Source organism: Acipenser ruthenus, chromosome 8, assembly GCF_902713425.1.
Source record: "Acipenser ruthenus chromosome 8, fAciRut3.2 maternal haplotype, whole genome shotgun sequence".
Classification (NCBI taxonomy): Eukaryota; Metazoa; Chordata; class Actinopteri; order Acipenseriformes; family Acipenseridae; genus Acipenser; species Acipenser ruthenus.
This window is the reverse complement of record NC_081196.1, coordinates 41,251,314-41,274,659: the sequence shown is the minus strand read 5'-3', so window position 1 is coordinate 41,274,659 and position 23,346 is coordinate 41,251,314. Positions and strand designations below refer to the sequence as shown.

Here is a 23,346-nt window from a genome sequence, read left to right as displayed (position 1 = left end):
CGAGATAGGTACTTTATTTGCAGTGTATTTTTTAAATATCCCCCCCCCCCACACACACACACACCATACGTTTTTTTTTCTTTTCTTATATCCCAGTAAGATTGTGCTGTAATTGATTGGAGTCTCATTGCGTAATAATGGAGAAAAACGATTAGCAATAAAACGCGGTGAAATTTATGTTTCTTTAGCTGTCTGTTCTGTTTAGTTTTAATTCAAGATTTATAAAGCGAATGAGGAACTTACTTTATTTGACAGAAGTTAAAAAAGTTTTGGCTAATTTAATTTTCATTTTATTTATTAATATGTGTACAATATATCTTTTTATTTATTTATTTTTGCTTTATTTTAGTTTATCCAGCTAAATACTATTTTTCTTCGCGCAATTCAGTTTGTAAAGGCTCAACGTTTACTGTGCGCATGTGTGATGTATTTATCTATGTATTTGCAACTAATAATTACCAAGTCTGAAAAAACAAAGGTTAGATTGTGTGATACTCATACAACGTAAGTGTGTTCCATATCCAATCTAAATTAAATATTGGAGCTTACAGAGGAAGAATTCCTTTGCAGATCTATACCAGCTGTTGCTGTAAAACCAGACATTCTGTAGTTGGCATTACTCACAGTCACTGTCTTTGCATGTGATTTATTTGCTCATGCTTCCTCCATTGTGGCTAAACATTAGGAAAAAACACAATAATAAAGAAGAGTTGTAGCACGATCAGGCTTCATACACCAAAGAAGACATTCATGTATTTAAAGGGATTCTGGTTTACTGGAACAGCCCACATACAATGAGTATGCATGTGTGTGTGCCTGTAGAAGTGCATTTCAATGTGGTTCCTCCCCCTTTAAAGTTATAGCTCTGTGTAACATTGTTCTACTACAATACAATCATTGATTCAGAACCCTGTCTGTAATGGGAAGTTAATGCTGACATGTTGGTTGTCTGCTTTTTAATTGACCCAGTGACAAATCATGATTGGTTTAACTGAATGGAAAACAGCGAAGAAAAGAATACACATAAACAAAAAGAAAAGGCATTGCATTTCCTACAGGCATTCCCCATCAAGTCATTTATAAAACAATGATAGGTTTTTCCTTACAGTGTACAAGCCAAGCACTGGAGCTCAGTAATCCTGCTTTGTAAGGATGATCTGCTTACTAAGCTAAAGATAACTTCATTCCCCTTTATGAACTTGTCATAATGCAATATTCTTTATAGCCATCTATGTATAGCTTGTATGTAAGGCTGAGGGTATAATGAACTTATCCCCCTGTGATAGAACAACACCTTCTGATAATGTTGTAATGTGTGGTATGCATTAAAGTGTGGACACTGGACTTCATTTATACATAAGCAGACTTAAAATCTGACCAGACCTAGCACAAAATGTTTTGCAATCTGATGGAATATGAAATATTGTCTTACATTTTAAATAATAATTTTTTGCAGTGCTAAAAACTACATGTAATAAACTTGATTTGATGTAAAAAGAGGTGACCCAGTCATCTCTAATTAACAGATGTGCTCTTGTCAACACCCCAACCATATATTGGATCCAAGGATATGGTGCTGTGACAAGAATGGGGGCTTTGACAAGTGCTTACCCACAGCGGGCAATAAGAATGTTGTACCCATGGAGCAAAGGAATACATTTCTTATTGGTTCTGATCTGCATTCATGAATATGCAATACAGTGCCTATTAATATTCGATTAAATACAGTATGGTGACCACAGTAATCAACTATGCCAGTCAAAAAGAAAAAGTTAATCACAAGAAATTGGTTACAACAGAATCTCACGTGGGAATCAATTAAAATGTTCTATATAAAAACTTCCAAGAATTCTCTCCAGAAGGGATTTATGTGCACTGCAGAAACTCTCATTCTGATCAGATTGTTTGTTCTTGTGGTGTTGTTGTGCTCTTGTTTAAAAGAATGCTCATGGGTTTGAAATGAATGTCTGTTCTTCTTTGAAAGTGAAATTCTGTAGTTGTTCTTTTGAAACTTGGGGGGGGGGGGGGGGGGGGGGCAGTGGGAAGGATTGCCTCAAGCCAAGGACATGCATGTGTGAATGCTACTAAAGTAATTGATGTGAATGTACTTATTGTAGTTTATTAATAGTTTTTGGGAAATGTAAAAAACAATGCAGTACAATTCTTTTCAAAGTTATGTTTCTTATAAAGGAATAGTTTCAAGTTTATAATATTACTATTAAAAACCAATTTTGGGTCAATTGCAGGAATATTGTTATTGTGGTTTATTACACAATGTTGTTGTCCATATTTGGTTGTGGAAAACTGAAAACTGGATAGAAAACTGAGTTATGCTAAATAATACGATTTATTAGGAATTGTAGCAATGTGTGATATTAAAAGAATACTTTATACAATCTTCATTTTCTTACCTGTTTAATATCCAATTAAACGTGTTATCTACTGTATATACTACCCAATGCCCCTTTTCAGTCACTGAAAACACTGAATCCATAGTGGTTTGGAAAATAACTACTGGGTGTGTGCAGCTTTAATTTTGGTGCCTTTAAACTGTGATTCTGTAGATTTAGATCTCAACAGGTTGAAAAGGGAAACCTGGGTAAATAATCTTAACAGAAACTACAATTGAGAATGACAGAGAAGACTCCCATGATACAAAACTTGTAAGAAATAACATTTTCATATTGCAATATTTTAAACATAATATTATTAAACCCATACATGAAAGCTTCCATCCCAATTGGCTAGTGGAGGGTCCCATGATGAAAATCGTTAGTGCTGTTGCTCCAGGAACATTGTAAAGCCAAGAGGTCAATAGTGCCCTCTGACACCACCCAACAATAAACAAAATGGTGGACCAGCATCACCTTTACACATTAATCCTAAATCCTTGTGGCAACAGTTTTTAACTATAAACTATATATTTGTATAATTCAGAGTACAACAAACAAACAAAAAAAACACAAAAATACAATTAAGCTTCCAACCAGATACTTAAAAGATTAAACTGTAGTGGTTTGGTGGAACCCTGCTACTTTTTAATTTGATTCAGGAAGGAACCCCTTCTGCTAACACCCTGAAGCAGTTTCTTTATTATTCATATGACATCAGAAAAGCTGACTTTTATTTACAACTCAGATTGTTTATCTAAGAGATCCTTCAGCACAAAAGCCAGTCTCAGTAAATATGAGTCAGTGTATATGTTAATGTAATGTCAAGTTTTACAACAGCATTTAAAACAAAGATTGTACCCCTTGACTTATTGAAGCTCAGTCACGAAAGCTGAAGTAATTGCTGGCCAGTGAATGAGGCAACATCATGATGCAGTTTTATCCTAAGGCATTGGAAAGTAAGCCTGGCTTCCCCCATACACATCAGCTGATACACAGTTACTGTAGTCAAATGGTCATTCATCTGCCCACGCACTGCATGTTTTGTTGAATCCTAATTTAAAGCTATAGCTGTACAACTGTCAAGTTTAAGGATGAAAGCTGATCTTACAGGGATTGCAATTATAAAGAGACAGACCAAGAGATGCTTAACATTTGTTTTAAAAAGGCCAGGCTTTTTTTCCACTATGGTTGTTTAATTTAAGGTTACTTAAGTGTTTAGTTTTTTTGTTTGTTTTATGTTCATTCCCTCTTTCTTGGAACAAACGTGGGGAAATGTGAACACATTTAATAAACAGAAAAAAATTAAATAAATACTGGTGTACTCCAAATAAACATTCACTTACATTTATTGCATGTTTATCTTCTCATGAAGACCCCCCCCCCCCCTCCACACACACACACACCAAAAAAAAAGAGTCAATTGAACTGGGGCCTGAACAAAATGAGAAACATTCTTTACCTTATGAGAGACCTTTTTTATATAATTAAATCGAATTTATGACTCAGAGACAAAACTGGTGTCAAGAAAGAAGTGGCCAAAGTAGATTTATAAGAACCTGAGTACTCTTACTTTTGCAAATAGTTGTTATTCTTCAGTGAGGTCTGCTTAGTTCCATTCTTTACAAAAAGTGCCATGAACAGAGCCTTTCAAGTACTGATGTACTTCTGCTGTTGATAAAAAGCTGCCATTGCTTGATGTTGAAGGCAGCTAATACATCTATGCTCTTGATATTATTCCATTGTTATTTAAAGTCAGGCTGCCTTATGATTTAATGTTGTCCAGAGATTTTGTAATGCCTACACTCAGAATTAAGTTTGTTTGGGGAAAAAAAAATGTCATTGGCCATTCTTTCCAGGGCTGTAATGCGAAATGAAATTGGACTCAGTCCTTGTAAAATCAGATAACACATATCCGGTGAAAATATAGAGTAAACAAATAAGCCATAAAATCAAGTTGCTTTTCATTTTAACATCATGCTTGGCTTAGTTGTATGACTATGAATTCACATTCAGCTGTCAATACAATTGTGTGCACCACTCAAAACATGATAATCTTGTGATCGATAGTTTTACATCATCAACTTTTGAATACTTTTCTGTTCACTTACCGCTGTACAAAAACAACTCAGTTTCGATACCAGTTCTGAAACATATATATATATATATATATATATATATATATATATATATATATATATATATATATAACCATTTGCACGTACATATCTCAAGGTCATTAGCCTATGTAGAAAAGCCACTTTGGGGTTATCAAACTGGTTAATGGTGCTTGTGAAGAGGTCATGTGATTGGGTTATGTTGATGAGTGATGTACAAAAGCCCATAGACATATTATAATTAGATGCCCTTTATGTATAACTGGAAATTGTCATAATGCTAGTATGTACATAAACAACAAGATTCTGCATTATGGCATTTTATAGCAAAAGTAGGAGTTTTGAAACTTTACTTAGGGAGAAGGGAAAGAAAACACCAGGCATCATACTGTGAGTTAGGCAGCAAGCCATATTCTTATTTCCTCTACTTAAGTTTGTTTTCAGTCACAACTATCTCCGTCCTAGTAGCTAACATCAACTTTAGCCTTATCCAAAAACTACCGAAACAACTATTAAATCCTTGTCAAGCAACACTACTAACACCTATATATATATATATATATATATATATATATATATATATATATATATATACCCTTTTCTTTAGACTAGCGTAAGATATTGATATGTGGTTGATTCAGCTGGTTCTCGTCTTAGCAGCTGTTGCCACAGATGCTTATGAAAAGCTTTAATTTCTGAAAATGGAACTGCAAACAGCTAGGCTATCAAGATGGTGACAGGATATTGTCATATCTGAAAACAATGTCCTGTTAACAGAGCCAAACTACCAGGGTAGACCGCCCAGGACATCTGGAAACACTCAAGCTTTTGCAAAAAGAAAAAGGCAAGCACTTTAGAAGATGATACTAATAGAATGTGCTTGTTAGTTCCTTTCTTCAGAGAATATGGTTACAGAAATACAGAGTTCCATCCTTTATAAACCATCAATAGAGCAGATAATGTTCAGCACATTAGCAGTGTCTGAGCATCAAGAGGAAATGTTGTAATGTCATGTGTGTTTGCTCAAGGTCATCGTTAAATAAAAAACAAAACTTTACTCTACAGATTGTCTTGCTGTTTTTAAATTGAGGAAGCGTAACTGTTAAATATAAAGTTTAACCCCTTGAGGGTGGCACTTTCAGTGGTCGAATCTTCATTAAAAATGTGTCAAGATTTTATGTTATTAATTTATTGTTGGTCTCTTTGTTACAGTGTCCATCAATCACTTGTAATATAACATGTGTCAGAGCTCTTTGTTTTTATTTTTAGGTACTCAACTAAATAATAAAAATGACCAAAATAAAAATGCTTCAAATTTAAACATGTAGTAGAAACACTGGCATAAATTTCAGCGCCATTGTATTCTAGAAAGACGTGGGTGGTGAGGTTTCTTTCTGCTTAGTTCTCAAATGCATTTAACTTCAAAGTAAGTGTTCCCCTACCTAACCTGTTACAACTGCTCCTTACTTTTGCTAAATATATAGGTATGCCTGTGTCTATACCAACTAAACCTACAACATGTTGTTTTATGAGAGATTTGTTTTCATAATTGACTGATTTTTGGGCAGTCACCCATTTGGCAGTGGAACTAAATAAATGACCTTTACAATTAGACTGCAGATGATGTCTTTCACCCTGAAAGATTTCAGGAGTGTGAGAAACTGCACGAGAGAGCTTAAGTGGGCCAGAAGTAAATCGCAAACTGTTCAATTCTTTTTTTTTTCCTGTCAACCCATCATTGAAGATGATTGTTTTTCTGTCGGTATTGTTCATTTTTGGGGGGTTTAATCAGTCGACTAGTAACAAAACTGGACATTGTTTATTGTGATATGAAATGATAGGCCTGTTGCTTCCTGAGTGGGAATGCTTGCTCAACCATGACATTGTCCCTGCAATTTAAATAGAGGCCTATTCATAGACACTCAGCAGGGGGTTTGGCAATTTTGACGCTTTGGAGTTTGATGTTGTTTATGCATTTCAGTCTGGGTGAATCCTAATGTACACGACTAAAGTTAATATAGTTTTAATATATATATATATATATATATATTTAAAGATAAAATATTGGGTATCCACTCAGATGCAACATGTTTTGTTACAATTTACTGGGGCGCTGGAATTAAAGACTTGTTTGGTCATTAGTTAATGAATTTTGTCAGTCAAATATATTTTTAAATATTACAATTAAAATTCCCTTGAATAAACTTCTTCAGATCTCAGCAATAGGACAGGCTAGAGAGACAGGACCACTTAGAATAAACAATGAAACATAGAACAACCTTCTGTTCTTGAACCATGTCATAATACACTAAGAGCAGTTTCTGGCACAGCACTTGAAATATGTTCTCTCTAGTCACATCAGAATGTCCTCCAGTACTATAGTACAGGAGCATGGTGTGTTTAAAGCGTATCTGTTCTGTTGAGGCCATTTGTTTGTGTAACTGTATACAACTAACAAGATACAACATACTTATAGTAAGGGGCAGTTTAAATTGTTCTCAGCAGTTTCTTGCTAGTTTTATACCACTAAGATTATATAATACACGAATAAGTCCTATAATTGAGTCCTAAGCCATACAGAAGTCATAAGTACCCAAAGTAATGATAACTTTTCCAACATGTTTACTTTGAATTCTCAGTGCATGTTTTTAACTGTGGGCTGCAGCCCATTTTGAGATTGTAACGTTAAATCATTAATCTATGAACAAGAAAACAAAAACACAACAAAGAACTCTGCCTTTGATTATTGGTAATAGAATCTAGAGAATCTGTTAGTGATTAACTTTCTTATGTTTAACCGTATTTATAAATTAAAAACCTATTCAGTTTAACAATAGATATAACATATATTTGAATGGACAGCTGTGATTACTCTAGGTTATTATTTGCACCTCTGGTAACTTAATCATAAATAATTTTAGTCTTTGGTCTTTTTGGTCTTTGGTCTTTGGTCTTTTTGAATTATAATATCAGCAGAAGCCCAATGCATCTGTCATTGATGTAAGTTATTCCTCTATGACAATTAGTTTTTGCTTTTTCAAAACAGGACCCATGAAGTGCTTGGTGCTCACAGGGAATTATTATTATTATTATTTATTTCTTAGCAGACACCCTTATCCAGGGCGACTTACAATTGTTACAAGATATCACATTATTTTTACATACAATTACCCATTTATACAGTTGGGTTTTTACTGGAGCAATCTAGGTAAAGTACCTTGCTCAAGGGTACAGCAGCAGTGTCCCCTACCAGGGATTGAACCCACGACCCTCCGGTCAAGAGTCCAGAGCCCTAACCACTACTCCACACTGATGCCCGTAAATATCTCAGTTATTTACATTTGAAAAATCTCACAGTTTGGTGAACACTCGCAAGCATGAAACAAAGTCTTGGAGAGCTTTGAGGGGTCAAGGAAATAGTTTTGGAACATACTTGTAAATGGTTCATATTAAGTTGTCACAGTCAATTCACGGCAAAAGGACCAATGCTATACTTACCAATGGTAGGGATGGAAAAAGAGCCATTATTATTCTTTTTGTTTTCCCACAGAGAATAGGTATTCCCCACTAGCATATCCAGAAGGCTGATTTGCTGCGTTTGAAAATAAGGGATTAGACCAACAGGGATGTGCATCAACATACAGTAGCTGATACTAGTTCACACTGAATCCAAAAATGAAAAAAATAAAAATAAATAACAGCTAACGTGTGGGAACCTGGCCTCAGTGACTCCACGTACATGTTTCAGATTAAATCAAAATATTAAGAGAATACAGAAAGAAAAAAATTGGATGACCTTTTCAAGCTTAACCGAAGCTAATTTCATAGCACACTAGCTGAACTCCAAAAGGCTGTTAACATGGAGTAGGTTCAGACACCATTCTGTTAAAAATAAGAAGCATTTATAGGATGCTTTGCTTTTAAATAATGGAATAGGATATTCATATAGTAAACAGTAATCGTTAATGGTAGTACCATAATAATCAACACCGTACTGTATCTGACATATCTTTTCTGAAATGGGGTAGGCAAGCAAGCATTGCGCTGTGCACTGAAGCCCATACTGTAGGTAAGGCATTGTGCACTGAAGCCTGTGTGTCAATGATATGCTTCCCCAGCACACTTCTGAAAATCTATGTCATAGTTTTTTTCAGAAGCAATTTTTGCTGAAATAGATCATAAGACTGGCCAATAATGATCAAGCTGAATTTAGTATTAAACTTTTAAGTAGTATCTTATAAGGTTTTCAGATTCTTTATTTTTCAGCTATTTTAAGTGGCAGACATAAAAGCTACTTATGGAAAGCCCATGCAAAACCTGTTGTGGTGATGATTAACTGCATATCTTGTTGTTCTGATCAGCTGTGGTTTCAGTGACAACTTACTCCTTACCACCATGTTTACAAGCGAACTGGGCGCAGGATCACACGCAATCTGTCTCCCCTTGTAGCAGTGTAAATGTTATATTTGGCTCCTGCCCATCTCTGTTTATTTATTTTTTATATAAAACTTAGAAGCTGATTTTGGCAGCCGGAATGCTAACAGTAGGTTTGGTCCTGAGCCAAGGAAATTAAGAAAGATATAAATGAAATTATTTTTTAACGCTTTGTTATATTTTACCAAAGCTTTAATGCATATTCCCAGCAATGTGTGTACAGTGGAGCCTGTACCTACTCATGCATGTCACACTTTTGAACTTTACATGCATGTGGAGAACCACTTATCCAATTGTGATGAAACTTGGGCCCCTATTCCTAAAAGTACTTGCCAACTGCCGTAATAAAACAAATTTTGTTTAAAACTAACGAAAGTCGTCCATACAGTTATTCATAAAATGATCTGAGCAAACAGGCAACTGTCACAAAGCACTTTATGAATGGGTATACAGTCGTTCAAGAAAGAAAATCCACCTCTTTTTGATGACATCATCAGCATTATTAATGTTCCCTGGGTGGCGTCAGTAGCTGTTGCAAAAAGAAAAACGGAATCCACCGTCAGTATCCTACTACCGAAACCTGAGTCTGCAGCTGCCAGTCACGGGCAGTTTGCAAAACCTGATTCCGATGCCCCTATCACGTCTGCCAAAAATTCAGGACATGTCATAATTTAGAAAAAAAAGTATTTTTGTTTTGTTTGGCAATGCTGGTAAACATATTTCCATATGCACAAATAAGATTTCCAATCTTAACTGCAGTGCCAAAAAAAAACTAAAAACTAAACAAAAAGCACTTTAGGAGGACGTTTGTATAATTCTAGTAATAATAATAATAATAATAATAATAGTTCAGAATTTGTAAGATTAACATTTAAAGTTTTCAAAATTATTATTATTTATTTATTAGCAGACGCCCTTATCCAGGGCGACTTACAATTGTTACAAGATTTCACATTATACAGATATCACATTATTTTTACATACAATTACCCATTTATATAGTTGGGTTTTTACTGGAGCAATCTAGGTAAAGTACCTTGCTCAAGGGTACAACAGCAGTGTCCCCCACTGGGGATTGAACCCACAACCCTCTGGTCAAGAGTCCAGAGCCCTAACCACTACTCCACACTGCTGCCCTATTATTATTATTATTATTATTATTATTATTATTATTATTATTATTATTATTATTATTATTATTATTATTATTATTATTATTATTATTATTATTATTATTTATTATTATTATTATTATTATTATTATTATTATTATTATTATTATTATTATTATTAAATCCTGCTTAAAGCAGGAAATCAAGCAGGGGCGAGTTTATGTTTATGAATCATTGAAAGTTTCACACCGTATTGCACACTTTACACAAAATTGATCGTTTGTGGTGCGCGAAAAAAAAAAAACTGCCTTCATAGACGAAAATCTTTGGGGCTTAACGACACATCTGAATTATCTCTTATGAATAGCACCTGCTGTTAAATAGGCGGCTATGGACGAAATCCGATCATATACTCCTGTTCTCTCATTTCGACAGGCGTTAACCCTTTATGAATAGACCCCTTGGTTAGTATAGAATGAGAGCATCAGAATATAGGGATATTAGGAGGTGCCTGTCTGTCTGTCTGTGTGCACATACATACTGTTACACATGCATTTTTACATATATGTAAAGAACTTCAATATCCTTTGTGGCAAGGAAGTAACCATATAAGTGTGTTAAATGAAGATGGTGGTATGGAGTGAATGCAGTAAGCCATTATTACCATGCATAGGGTTTAACAACAAAAAAGATTATTAAATAAGATTATTTTATAACTAAACAGTGTGGTCGATTCAGCTAGCAGATCTAAGTACTTCATCTGTTTAAATAATTGAAATAGGATCTGCCCTGGTATTGTACATGTTGATTTTAAAGACAACAATATCATAAGTAGTATTATATGTAATTAGTGACTTCATTAATAATCATATCCTGAAACCTAAACCAATGTATATTAATACAGGATCTGGAAAGGGTTGGAAAAATGTACAATGAAAATAAAATATAAAAACCACTATACATACAAATCAAAGTGTATGTTTTCATTGAAATTGACGACATATTTAAATGTTTCATTTTTTGAAAGTTCAGCATTCCTGATATAGTACTTTTCGGGGGCCTTAAAAATTGGTTACTGAAAATAATGCATTGTTCTTCAGAAAAATGGCTTGGACTACTAGCATGGGTGCAAGCCAAACCACAAGAAAAGGCTCAGGCATGTACAGCTCAACACTTCAGAGCACATTTCAGGAGGCCCTAGCCAAGGTTAAAGCAACGTGGGAATAATAATGATTTTGTTTTCAACAGTATTATTAATAGTCCTTTACATTGTACTTAGAAATAGTAGCACGCTGTTACATTTTAGCAGTGGTTAGCTCTTGTTTTTGTATAATCTCATGTGGAGGATTTTGGTTTGTGGGACTCGGTAGGGTCAGCTGCCTAATTTTTGGAATAACTAAGGGACCACTTGGGATTTACTCTTGGATAGTTGGGAAACTGTTGGGGACAATCAGCTAGCACAGTATATCTGTCAGTCCTCCCGCTGTGCACATAATGAGTTGTTTTGGTTCAGTTAAAATTGACCACGGATACACCAACATACAGGTCAGCCTCCCCATGGAAAGATAAAGCACATTCCCACCATAAATTGTTGAAGGTTTATATTAACAGTATATGGGGGAATTTTTTTCATGCGTGTGAGCAAATCATAACAGTACAATGTTTGCAGACTTATCTTACTATGTTGGAATTCAGCCTGTGATTGGGAAAATAAATATATTCAGTGACAGAACAGCAGTGAGTGTATTTCATAGGTACGTTAAAAAGAAGGCGGTATGATTTTGGACTTGGCAGCTTGCCCTGGTAGATATTCAGCGCTCTACAGATAGGGCTTTGTGCGAAACCCTTTTAAAACTGCTGCTGGTAAATGAAAATAAAAACAGAAGCAGATGCATTTCTTTGATGCAGCTGTTAAAACCATTATCCGTCTAAAGAATTTATTTGAGTTGGATCAGACATTTCATTTTTCGTTCGCAATAAGACGTGTACGATTTATAAAGGAGATTTGCCGAAGAATAACCAAATTGGAAACAAGAATGTTTATATTTAACAGAAATATTGTATTTATTTCTCAGGGACCTCAAAGTGACAATGGTTGTGGCGATGTTGTGTGTGTGTGTGTGTGTGTGTGTGTTGTGTGTGGAGAGAGGGTTTGACAGGCTGTTTATATTTTTAATAAATGACTTGTAGTCTTAATAGCAAAGAGTGTTACAAATCTAAGGTTTGCAGAAATCAGAAGCTAAACAGCCAAGGATATAAGATCCTTCTTTTCATGAAGTCATCTAATGTATCAGTTTTTTTTTCAAATATATATTTTGCTTTTTCAAATTATGACATACTACATTTTTCTGTATTTACCCTTAACTGTAAGCTCACTGGACACGAGCGAGGGCTGCGTATCTTGTGCTCTATCTTTCAGGTGAGATGTTGTTGTAAGTGACTCTGCAGCTGATGCATAGTTCACACACCCTAGTCTCTGTAAGTCACCTTGGATAAAGGTGTCTGCTAAATAAAATAATAATAATCTAGTAGTTTTGGTTATTTACAGTAACATGATACTTAGGCCAAACCTTCACATGCATATTATCTTTATACTAGGATATTTGTTTCTAATGTTTTTGTCTTATAATTTATTATTATTATTTATTTCTTAGCAGACGCCCTTATCCAGGGCGACTTACAATTGTTACAAGATATCACATTATACATTACTTCACATTATACAGATATCACATTATTTTTACATACAATTACCCATTTATACAGTTGGGTTTTTACTGGAGCAACCTAGGTAAAGTACCTTGCTTAAGGGTACAGCAGCAGTGTCCCCCACTGGGGATTGAACCCACAACCCTCCGGTCAAGAGTCCAGAGCCCTAACCATTACTCCACACTGCTGCTAATGTAACATATGTGGCTCAACTGTGAATAGGAATTTTAATCCAAGGATAAAGTGTTAAGATGATGTCTTGTTATTGAAAATGGCATACTAAACTCTCAAAAAAAGAAAAAAAAAATACTAAAGGCATGCCAAAATAAATGTGCTAAGCAGATTAACATTTCTAAAATAGTTTTCTCCTTTTCACTAAAATACTGTAGGACAGCTGCATTGAAATATAATCAGACTGTGTGATTGTTAAAAATGGCTGGTCTCTGCAGAGCAGAAATTGGAATGGAAATGAGTGTGGAGGGGGTACTGTGTGTATCTCTGGTCTTTGTGGAAAGAGCATTAAGAGTGCTTTAAGCAGCCACATTGTAGAGGTATAACTGTAACTAGTAGACACATGCTGAAATAGCCACAGTAGCATTCATAGAGACATGTATATTACCAGGTTCAAATTATAGGACTCCTGTATTCTGTCACAGCATACTCTTTAACTTTATCTATCCCTTCATGCATCTAGTTGTGCTCCAGAAGCATGCCGGTCTCATGATCATAGTCTGAACCCCGGTCTGAGTATGGAAATGTTTTTGTCTTACCCTCACACATTAATACAGATTTGAAATGGTTTAGTCAAGGTCAAATCAGTGCAGTGCTTAATGTAAAAAGTAAACTTTCAGCATCAGTTCACAAGGATGTATAGCTTTGTCCTCAAACTATGTGAGATGACACCTCTAATAACAAGAGACACCCTATATATACACCATGAATTAACTTATTGTAATCCACAAAAAAACAGATCTACTCAAGAACTCTTCTACTCAAGACCATTCCAATGCATGAGATTGGGATATTGACATGATTTATAATATGTACTAATAGGCATATTTAAACCATTATCTGGAGGTAGAGGTTTATAGATGCATAAAATGAAGAGCTTTTCTGAATCTAAACAACTGAAGAAGCAGTAAAGCCTAATAATGAGGATATTGTAATTTCTGCAGTGTGGGAATATTCTGGAAGTTGCTCTTTGAAATGACCTCTGGTCAAGTCTCTTAACCAGAAAACAAACTTAATTGAGAAAACGCTAACTCTACCAAAGTTTATGTTACTATCAGGTCTCTGAAAACTTTGTAACATTTGGCCACAAACCAAAAAATACATTATTTTGAGGGTTTACATCTGGTTTCAAGAATATATGGCACACTGAATGTTAACATCTGTACTTGTCTGAATATAATTGGCCCAATTTAAAGTATTTATGTCATTTAAAATAACAAAAAAATCTGTTACCTGGAAGGTGCCATTTAAAAAACAAATGGACGCTGTTTTGGCTGACAGGTTTTTAAGGCTACACAAGCATGCTCTATTGTATCTTTTCTGTATCTGTTTTACATTTTTCAGAAATGGCCTGTTAGATCAACCCTCTGCTATTCGCAGCAGGCTATTAACTAAATTAAATTAACAGGGCTAAGGTTATGCTTGTCCATATTGTTTATAATAAATGATTGTTATCTTTACGTCCCATGGAAACTTTTACAAACCGTGGGTTGAAAGAATAATAAGTTAAGTACTGTACTGTCGAAGAACACAAATGACTCATTCTTCAGAGGGAGATAGGTGCTGGTACTGTAGGGTATGAACTGCCTGAACTGCTGAGGATGATGGCATAGCTGGACTTAGATCGTATTATTATGTATACAGTTTGTCTCAATAACCTATAGCTAGCCCCCTATGGAGTCTGGGGACGGATGTGGTTTCTTCTATTAATAGAACACTGCAGATGTTTGCAATGGGATTTAGGATGGTGCAAATAGGATTAAAACAGCATACACTTTCAGGTCAGAGTTCAGATAATGACACCATATGGTGTGGGAAGAAGGTGCAGATACAGGCATGCCCACACAAAATACTTTAGCAGAAGAATGTCATGAGACGTACAGGGGTTAAATGCAAGCTGTGTACCTTTGAACACTTTTGTGAATTGATTTCTAGTCTAGACATTTTGTCTGAATCTGATAGGTTTTTGTTCCAGTTGGAGCCCCAAAAGGAACAATCAGCATCCTATCCTATTCAGATTCATATTCTGGGGGGACTAACTGCAAATGTTGCTTCCAAATCTTTATAGTAAGATCGATAGATTCACTGTGCACTTTTGCATACATAAGGAAAACTGGGCTCATAGTCCTAAAAAAGCAGATATTTCGAAGATGATTCCTAGTATCGTTGGAGGTTATTATCGCCCCAGAGTTTTGTTAACCTCGAGGGATTAGAAACATTTGGAGTCTTTGTAAACATCCCTTCCAGTTCCACTTCCTTGTGCTTGTAAAGTGGTTGTTTTTGTATGCTGTTATGTAGGAGAAGCCGTCCCCAAACTCCAGATAAATCAAGTTTGCTTCCATCGTTCAGGCTTGAAGTGCAAAGGAGGTTGTATGCTGTGAGTGACAGTGTTAAACTCCAGACCTTCCTAAATGTTTTTTCTCATTGAATAGGTGCACCTTTTTTAAATACAACAACATCCCAAGAACAACATAGACAAATAAAATGCAAAATGTGTAAAGCAAAATACACTTACACATTTTTGAGCTGGATACAGCGGGGCAGAAATTACAGTTACACCCTTGTAACCCACAATTTAATAATATTAAAAATAGATAGAGAGTATACCTTTAGGGTTTGTTCGAATGGGTCTGCGCTCCATGCATATTGCCTCTATGCTCTACTGTGTTGCAGAAGAAGGATGTAATGCAGAAACGTTGATACATTTTTTCTTTCCAGATTCTCATCCTGGAATAAACCTATCCTTACTGCTTATGCAGCGTTTGTGCTGAGACAGCATTGTGCATTCCTTTGCTTTAATATACTGGCATTCCACACCCTGCTTCATTGCATGTTCACATTTATTTTAGCAAAGCCTTCAACCACACTTGAGTACCTGTACAGTACAGTGAGTATGAATTATCTGTGTTTCTTAACATGATGACATCAGTTTGTATTACAGGTAGTGTCTGAACTTAAACACAGGGACAAGAGTGTTCTGGAAATACTTGTTTTCAGAGCCAAAAGCTTTAGTAATATAAACACTTTGCCTATTCACATTCAAGTTCCAGGAGTGTGCAGGGCATGGTGGCAGTGATCTGCTTTATCTCTCCAGGAATCATCAGAAACGATTCCTCTGTAGATTAACTATCGTACGGTTGTCCTAAAAAGGTCAGACATGTCTATAGTTTCTGTTGTTTCTAAGTTACGTTTTAACTGGTGCTGCTACAATGAATGACATGCCTTATATTAAAAGCACTGGACACTACAGTGTGTATACAAGCAGGTGGTGTTCACAAAGCTTCTAACTCTGAAATCCCTTGCCGAATTCTAAAGTCAGCAAGAGGCTTTTAACTAATATTAGTGCGATCAACCCTACCTGCGAAAGAAAACTCTTTACCTTAACATTGACTCTTTAAATGAACCATGTGCTTTACTATAAATAAAAGGCTTATTACGATAGAAAGCACAGCAATGGAGAGATTAAAGTTACTGGGTCCATTTTGTTACATTGTTGTATTGGATTTAATTAAGGAGCTACCAATTGATTATAATCTAATCCTGAGCAAATATATCCCCAACAGTTGGGATTGTGTTTGTGAAATGTACAACAATACCTACACAGGAGACAGCCACAGATAGCAGTGAGAATGATATCAATGTCAATGGGTGTTTCACTATAAACTAAAGGTACTAAAGTGAAAATCATAAAAAAATCATTGGTGTTTAGGGTCATATAAGTAGGTAGTGAGTGAGTGAAAATATGACTTACCTATTGCTATAAAAATCAGCAGACCTTAAAACAAAAATTTAAAAAGAAAATAATAAACCTTCGATTACTTCTCTGTAATTATTCCTTGGATTAGGCCATTATAGTCACACAATGATATTCAATAATAAAAAATGCTTGCGTCCTCATTCATATCATTAGTGACCGATGGGGTTTCACAAAAGCTGATTGTCAAGATTACAGTGGATGAAATTGTTCTTTGTTCTGTGACCCTGGCTTGGCAGCTGGATGCTGATTCAGTGTGCTGTTGATTGGCACCCAGTTTTGTTTCATCTTGAGAATACAGTAGTGATTTGTCCATTGGAAGCACCCCACATTGTTAACCTCTAAATTAAGATATTGAAGTGGGTTAAAACAGTAGAGTTTACACTGGAACATACTGCTTGAATAAATGAAACGCAATGAATCGTCTCCCTACTTTTTAGAAAATAGGAACAATTTGCTGTGGGTTAGTTCCATCTAGTGACTAGGATTTCAGCCTTAGTTTGACAGATAAAAAAAGTTTAACATGGTGCCACAATACAATTTTCAGTAACATGCTTTTACTATGATTAACTGCTTATTCATTGTTTAGCATGATTCTTTTTACCTTCTTTCCTTCTTTTTATCATACTGTACTTCTCTGTGATTTACCATGCTTTCACTTTGGTTTTAATATGAAGTACATGACAGAAAATGGGCCCGATTAATGTTGATGTAACCCCTGCACAGACACTCGCAGTCCTCTAATTCTGTTATATACTGTGTTTTAATATATAACTTACAACATCCAACTACAAGAATTCCTTTAAGTGGCTGAGGTACTTGACTGATTGCAGCGTCACTGTTTTGAACTGATTTAGTAGTTGAGAGTATTGAATATTCAAGCAGGTGACACCAGCCATACCAATATTGAGAATAAAGTACGTCAGCTGCAGAGTCACTTACAACATCTCACCCGAAAGACGGACGTTAAGTGAGTCAGTGAGTGAGCCAGGATTTGAACCAGGGACCTCCTGGTTAAAAGCCCCTTTTCTTTAACCACCAGACCACACAGCCTCCAGTTCAGTTTTCCTTGCTAAGTAGCTACTTGAGTAGTTCATTGCTTGTCAGTTTCTTTTAGTGATCATGCTGTCTCCACTTACACTCTGCAAAAGAGTTCTAGGTCCATTAAAGTAATGTGATTTGTGGCAGTCCTAGTTGTGAACCAATAGTACTGTCAAACCTACTTATACAACATCTGCTCGAGGGACGATCTAAAGGTGAACTTTATAGACAAGTCTTCAAGGTGCTTTGATTGACAGTCTAAATAGATAAATTGAGATTCATGAGACTGGTTCCTGTAGATCTTTGGTTTTTCACATAGATGTGGCTGTAATAATGAACAATGATAGAAAGCGATTTTCTGTCAAATTATCTTTGATCGTTTATTATTGTAATAAATAAAGATTGAGTTTGGACCTGAATCGACTGAAGGATCATTCTTATTTTTGTTACAATATTTATCCACCATATCACACAGGTTTCTTTCAAGTGTGAAGAAACAAAATTAAATTAATATTACATAAAACTGTAACATAAATATATTTTAAAATATATTTTATTGCTTTGCCAATTTTAATAGGCTACATAATGGCACTTTATACAATGAAAATAACTCAACACTGTAAACAAGGCTGTCTTTATAACACAATTATAATAGAATAGAAACATAAAAAAACAAAACAAACATCTGCATACATTTATTCCATGTGCAGTGTTATGTCACTGGCTTCTCAGGCACTGCGTATGTTTGCAGGAGAGAGCCAGACGCTCTTCCTGTGACGCGCTGCCAGTTGAGTGTTGTTTGCGGGGAATCCCAGCCAAGGATTGGCCAGCTGACACATCCACCCACTTTGACTGGTGGGTGGATGTGTCCCGGCAGAGTGTCTCGCTATAACAAGGATCCCTCGTTGGTGTGTGTGGTGAATAAACAAAGAAATTGAAAGTTTAAAACCCACTGATTACCAAGTGTGAAACCGAGATCAGGCTTTGTAATTTAAATTCACCTGAAAAGAACAGGAATTAGTTTAGGGATTTTAAAATCCCAATTTAAATTATAGATAGGAAGAGTGTGTCAGTGGGACCTCTTTTTGTAGTAGGAGCACTGCACCGCCCTGTTCACGGCAGCCTTTTATTTCTTAGCTGCTTTTGTCATTGTTTTCATTTTGCATTTTTGTGTTTTGTTTTGTTCATATGTTGTATGTTTTCCTGTTGTATAATATTGTTTGGTAAAATCTTATGGTTAATTGTTGAGGAAAACAAATACAATCAAATACACATTTTACATAATGTGTGCCTCTTTAATATAGGAAAATGTGAGCTCCATAAAGTTTAGGTTTACTTGAATTATTTTGTCAGCTATACTTTAAATACTAAAGAGGTGGAAGCAGCAAGACGTTCTGAAAGCTGGATTTGTCAAAAAGTCTTTATTTCTAGAAAAGAAAAGGGTTATTTTCTAAAGACCAAGGCTTTGAACAATTCAACTACAGTCTATCTTAAATAGAGTCTGGAAGTGTGTTCAGAAGCAGTCAGAAGGAAAGAAAGGCCTTGCTTATAATGACCACTATATGTGGCAGTCAGCACAAAGAAACAGGGAATTGCCAAGTTCGAATAAAAAAAAAAAAGCACTTTGCTGATCTAGCAGAACAGAGCACTGTAGTGTATGGAGCCTTTCCCAAGTGTCCCAGTCTGAACCCATGTTGGTTTGAAGCTTGTGGTGTTGGCATTCATGATCTGATAAGACGCCTTAACTTGTGGACGGGGCAGACCATAATTGACTTCGTGTGGCAGGAAATTGGTAAACAATATTAATGTTTTTTTTTTTTTTTCCATTGATTGGCTGCCACCAATATTACAAGTACATGAATAATACAAACAGTACTTGCCACTTTGGGCACTGAATATAATTATGTTTGACAAAGCCTATTAGAAGCATACATTTTAGAATTATGTCATGAAACACTACTGTATATGTATGGAAGTATAACATTAAAATAATGTTGAATTAATACTGTATGACAGATTATATTGCTGTCCATTTTCATTGGTTACAATGTTTTTTTTTTTTTTTTTCTGGGTAGCCACAAGTGTAACATTACGCTAGTGTCAGCTTTATCTATTTGTGCTTTTTGTGGTTTAGAAGTAGAAACCACTGACCTTTAGCTAGACTACAACCACATCATAAGTGATGGCACTGTCTTTAACCCTTTACACTTAGCGGGGTTTATTGATTTGGACTGGAACATGGCCCTTGGTGTACCAAGATAATGGAAGCAATAATTCTAACAGTGTATGCAAGTCTCTTTGGGGAGGTTTGTAATATAGTAATTCTCTATTTATGTATTTGAGTCATTCCAGCCCAAGTGGACCAAGGGTGGTTGCTTGGCCTCTCGTGTCAATATAAACTTTTTGGAAAGCCCCAGAAACAAGCTGTAAAACGATACTAACAGTGTCTAGATCACCCCCCACATCATGAAAAAAAAAAGTCTGAAGTCATCAAAATTGAATTACACAACTCTTGTTTTGCATGCAAACGACACCGCCCTTAAACAAAGAAAAGTGGTTCATGTATCATCATTAACAAATGGAAGAGCTGTAGTCAATCAAAATACATTATGAACCCCAATTAAGAGGTTTGTTTTGGATATGTTGTATTTTTTATTGTCATCATGTTTGTGTAATTTAGATTTCCTCCATGCTTAGCCAAAAGAGACTGGAACTAGCATGTGCTCATATTACCATAATCCTCTTGGGTGGGGGAGCTCTGCTAAGTAGACATGTACAGTATATGAAACAGCTGCCACACCAAAATTCAAAATGTAATTCTAAATTAATTATTTATTACATTTTTAATAATGTACAGAATAATGCAGATTTAAGTTTTTAAACATTAGATACAGTTCATGTTAGTATCCTATGTGTTAATAGGTCCCCTTTTTTAAACAGTAGAAGCTTTATTTTATCTTTTATCAACATTGTAGCCTTTTTATTAGGGCTACAGAGAGCTTGGTACGGTAAAGGTTTAATCTGTCCTATACGTCATATATATCAGGTTTTAAAAGCATGAACTGATATGTTTGCCTTGAAATCAATCCTATTTCATGTGGGCCTGTAATCAGAAACTGCCACTGAGTATGCAGACACATGTCTGGTTGTTGTTGTAGAGAGGTTGGTCAGAAGATCTCTTTTTATTCTTTTTTTTTAGCATTTGCCCTCGCGGCTCCTAATAAATATTGATGTTGTCAAGTTACCCAGACTGCTACAGCCCCAGGCTGCTAAAGTCTGCTAGTAAGATGTTTTATGCTAAGCATAATGTTATTAATTGGGCTCTTTCAAGTGGATTTAAGTAACTGTTCTGTGTCTGCTTATTTTTAAACCCTGGAAAGCAGTAGCGTGTTAGCTAAGCTACAGTGCCTTACTTGCATTGTCCTTCTGTTCCATGCAACCCCAGGTCTATTATGAACTGTATGCTAAAAAATATCAAGGATCATCTTAGACATCTGGCAGCTTATCTGATAGAACGGTCATAATCCCACAGGGTCAGTAAATTCAACTTTAAAAGACCACATCATTTTCAAGCAGCCTCAGCAATCCAGTCCAAAACAACAACCTAAAAACTCATCTTGATAGGCTTGTAAGTAGTGTTGAGTTGTTTCATATTTATTTTAGAATTGCAAATGGTATTTTTTTCCTTTCAGAATTGGAATCAATAGCATTAGAAATCTAGCCCTATATTTTAAATCTCTTATATCAGGAATACAGAGCTAATCCGTAAACAGAGAACTTAAATTGCATCCCTTTTTCTGCTGCTACATACATTTTTTAATAGGCCTACTAAAAACATTTTACAGGAAACACCTAAAGAGATTTGTTTTTTAGGGTAATATATTAACAACCTTCATAAGCACTTTACATAAATATATTCAAATGTGTATTCGGCTTTACAGATATGCTGTATACATAAGAACACAGCTAGCCAATGATCGTATACTAAGTGCTGTGATCACAGTTGACAAGTTTGCAAACAAATACTGAGAGAAGTCCCTCAAGTCTGATTTTATCACTGTGGTTATATCCGCAACAGAAATGAATTCTTGGAACTTGCTGATATGAAAGCTTCTACCAAGCAGTCTATTTGTGTGTTGGACCCAGTGTAGGAAATTATGAGTAAAAAATGGGGCTAAGTTGGAATCACGCGCTTATCCATGTATTTTTCTATTTTTATGTTTTCAATAAAAGTGTCTCGGAAAAAAATCAGTTTCTAATAAACTGCTATAAAGGTCAATGAAGCTAACTCATCTCTCATTACTGACGTTAGCTATAAGGAGCATTCAATTACCTGGAATCCAGTCTGCTAATAATGAGATGGCAGAGTTTGTCTTAAACGAACCTAATCTAGTCCAGATGGTTGAGTCTATTCAATGTTACTGGGCCTGCTGAGGAGCAAAATACAGCATATAAAGATGAGAGATATACACAGATAATGTGTGGTAGTGCAGTACCATACAGTATTTGTAATTCATATGCTGTAGTGACATCAGTTGGTACAGTACATGTAAGGTATTCCTCATTTATGTTATATATATATATATATATATATATATATATATATATATATATATATATTTTAAACTGGCTTTTGATAAATAAAGTTCAGTGAAATACTGTAGATCAGGACATTTTTTTGTTATTTGTTTTATTTACAGGTAAATGTAAGTCTGGATCTTACTATACATGGTGGGGTCAGTGTAGTTGTATATTAATGATTTAGTAATGGATGCCATGTTATTAAATAAGTACACCCATTTTTGGCCAATATTCATATATGCAATTAGAGGATGCATACTTGTGTGCCACTTTATTATATGATATACTTAATAGGTTTATTTACAGCTGACAGTAAACAGACTTGAGCTGCTACAGGCAATAAACAGAATAACATAGTCATTAAGCTTGATGTCCCCTGCTATGTACAGACAATTTGATTCAGCAAACTAATTACCTTACATGTATTTTGAAGTTATTACCTAAGAAGTGATTTTTGATAATGAGGTTAGTTGAAAATGGGATTCATTAAAATACTGCAGAACAACATGTCCTGCTAACATCCACACACATCTCAAGGATTTTTATTTTTAGCAGCACAAGTCATTAGTCTGGCTTAAGGGGTCAATATACCCCTCAGAGATCCCATAACTGTGTTGGGGATTGGGATCGTGGAAAACATTGTGAGGTTCATGACCCCACACTTTAAAAACTGCTGTTTTAGTTGATTTATTATTAACTGTCAGATAATTTTTTGGTGTAAATATTTAAGGGATAAACTATAACTTGTGTTAGAATGTGTTAAACATAACTTGACCTAACCAAGATGCAGAACTTTGGACCCGTTTATTCAGACTAACATTGGTGGGGCTCAAGTGGACAAACTTCTCTTAAAAATGATGTATGGTTTTCTTCAACAACGTTTATACTTTATTGTGCTAATGCGTGAATCTCACAATTTGGTAACACTTTGTACATTATAAACTATATCTGTAGAACAGGATAAGCCGTGCTGATCC

The 23,346-nt window shown here is 35.3% G+C and overlaps 1 protein-coding gene across 1 annotated transcript in view; it reads left to right on the top strand.

The window, feature by feature from the left end:
• Positions 1-23,346, top strand: part of LOC117407455 (neuronal membrane glycoprotein M6-b) — a 47,010-nt gene that overhangs the window by 459 nt on the left and 23,205 nt on the right. The gene's annotated exons all lie outside the window — the stretch shown is intronic.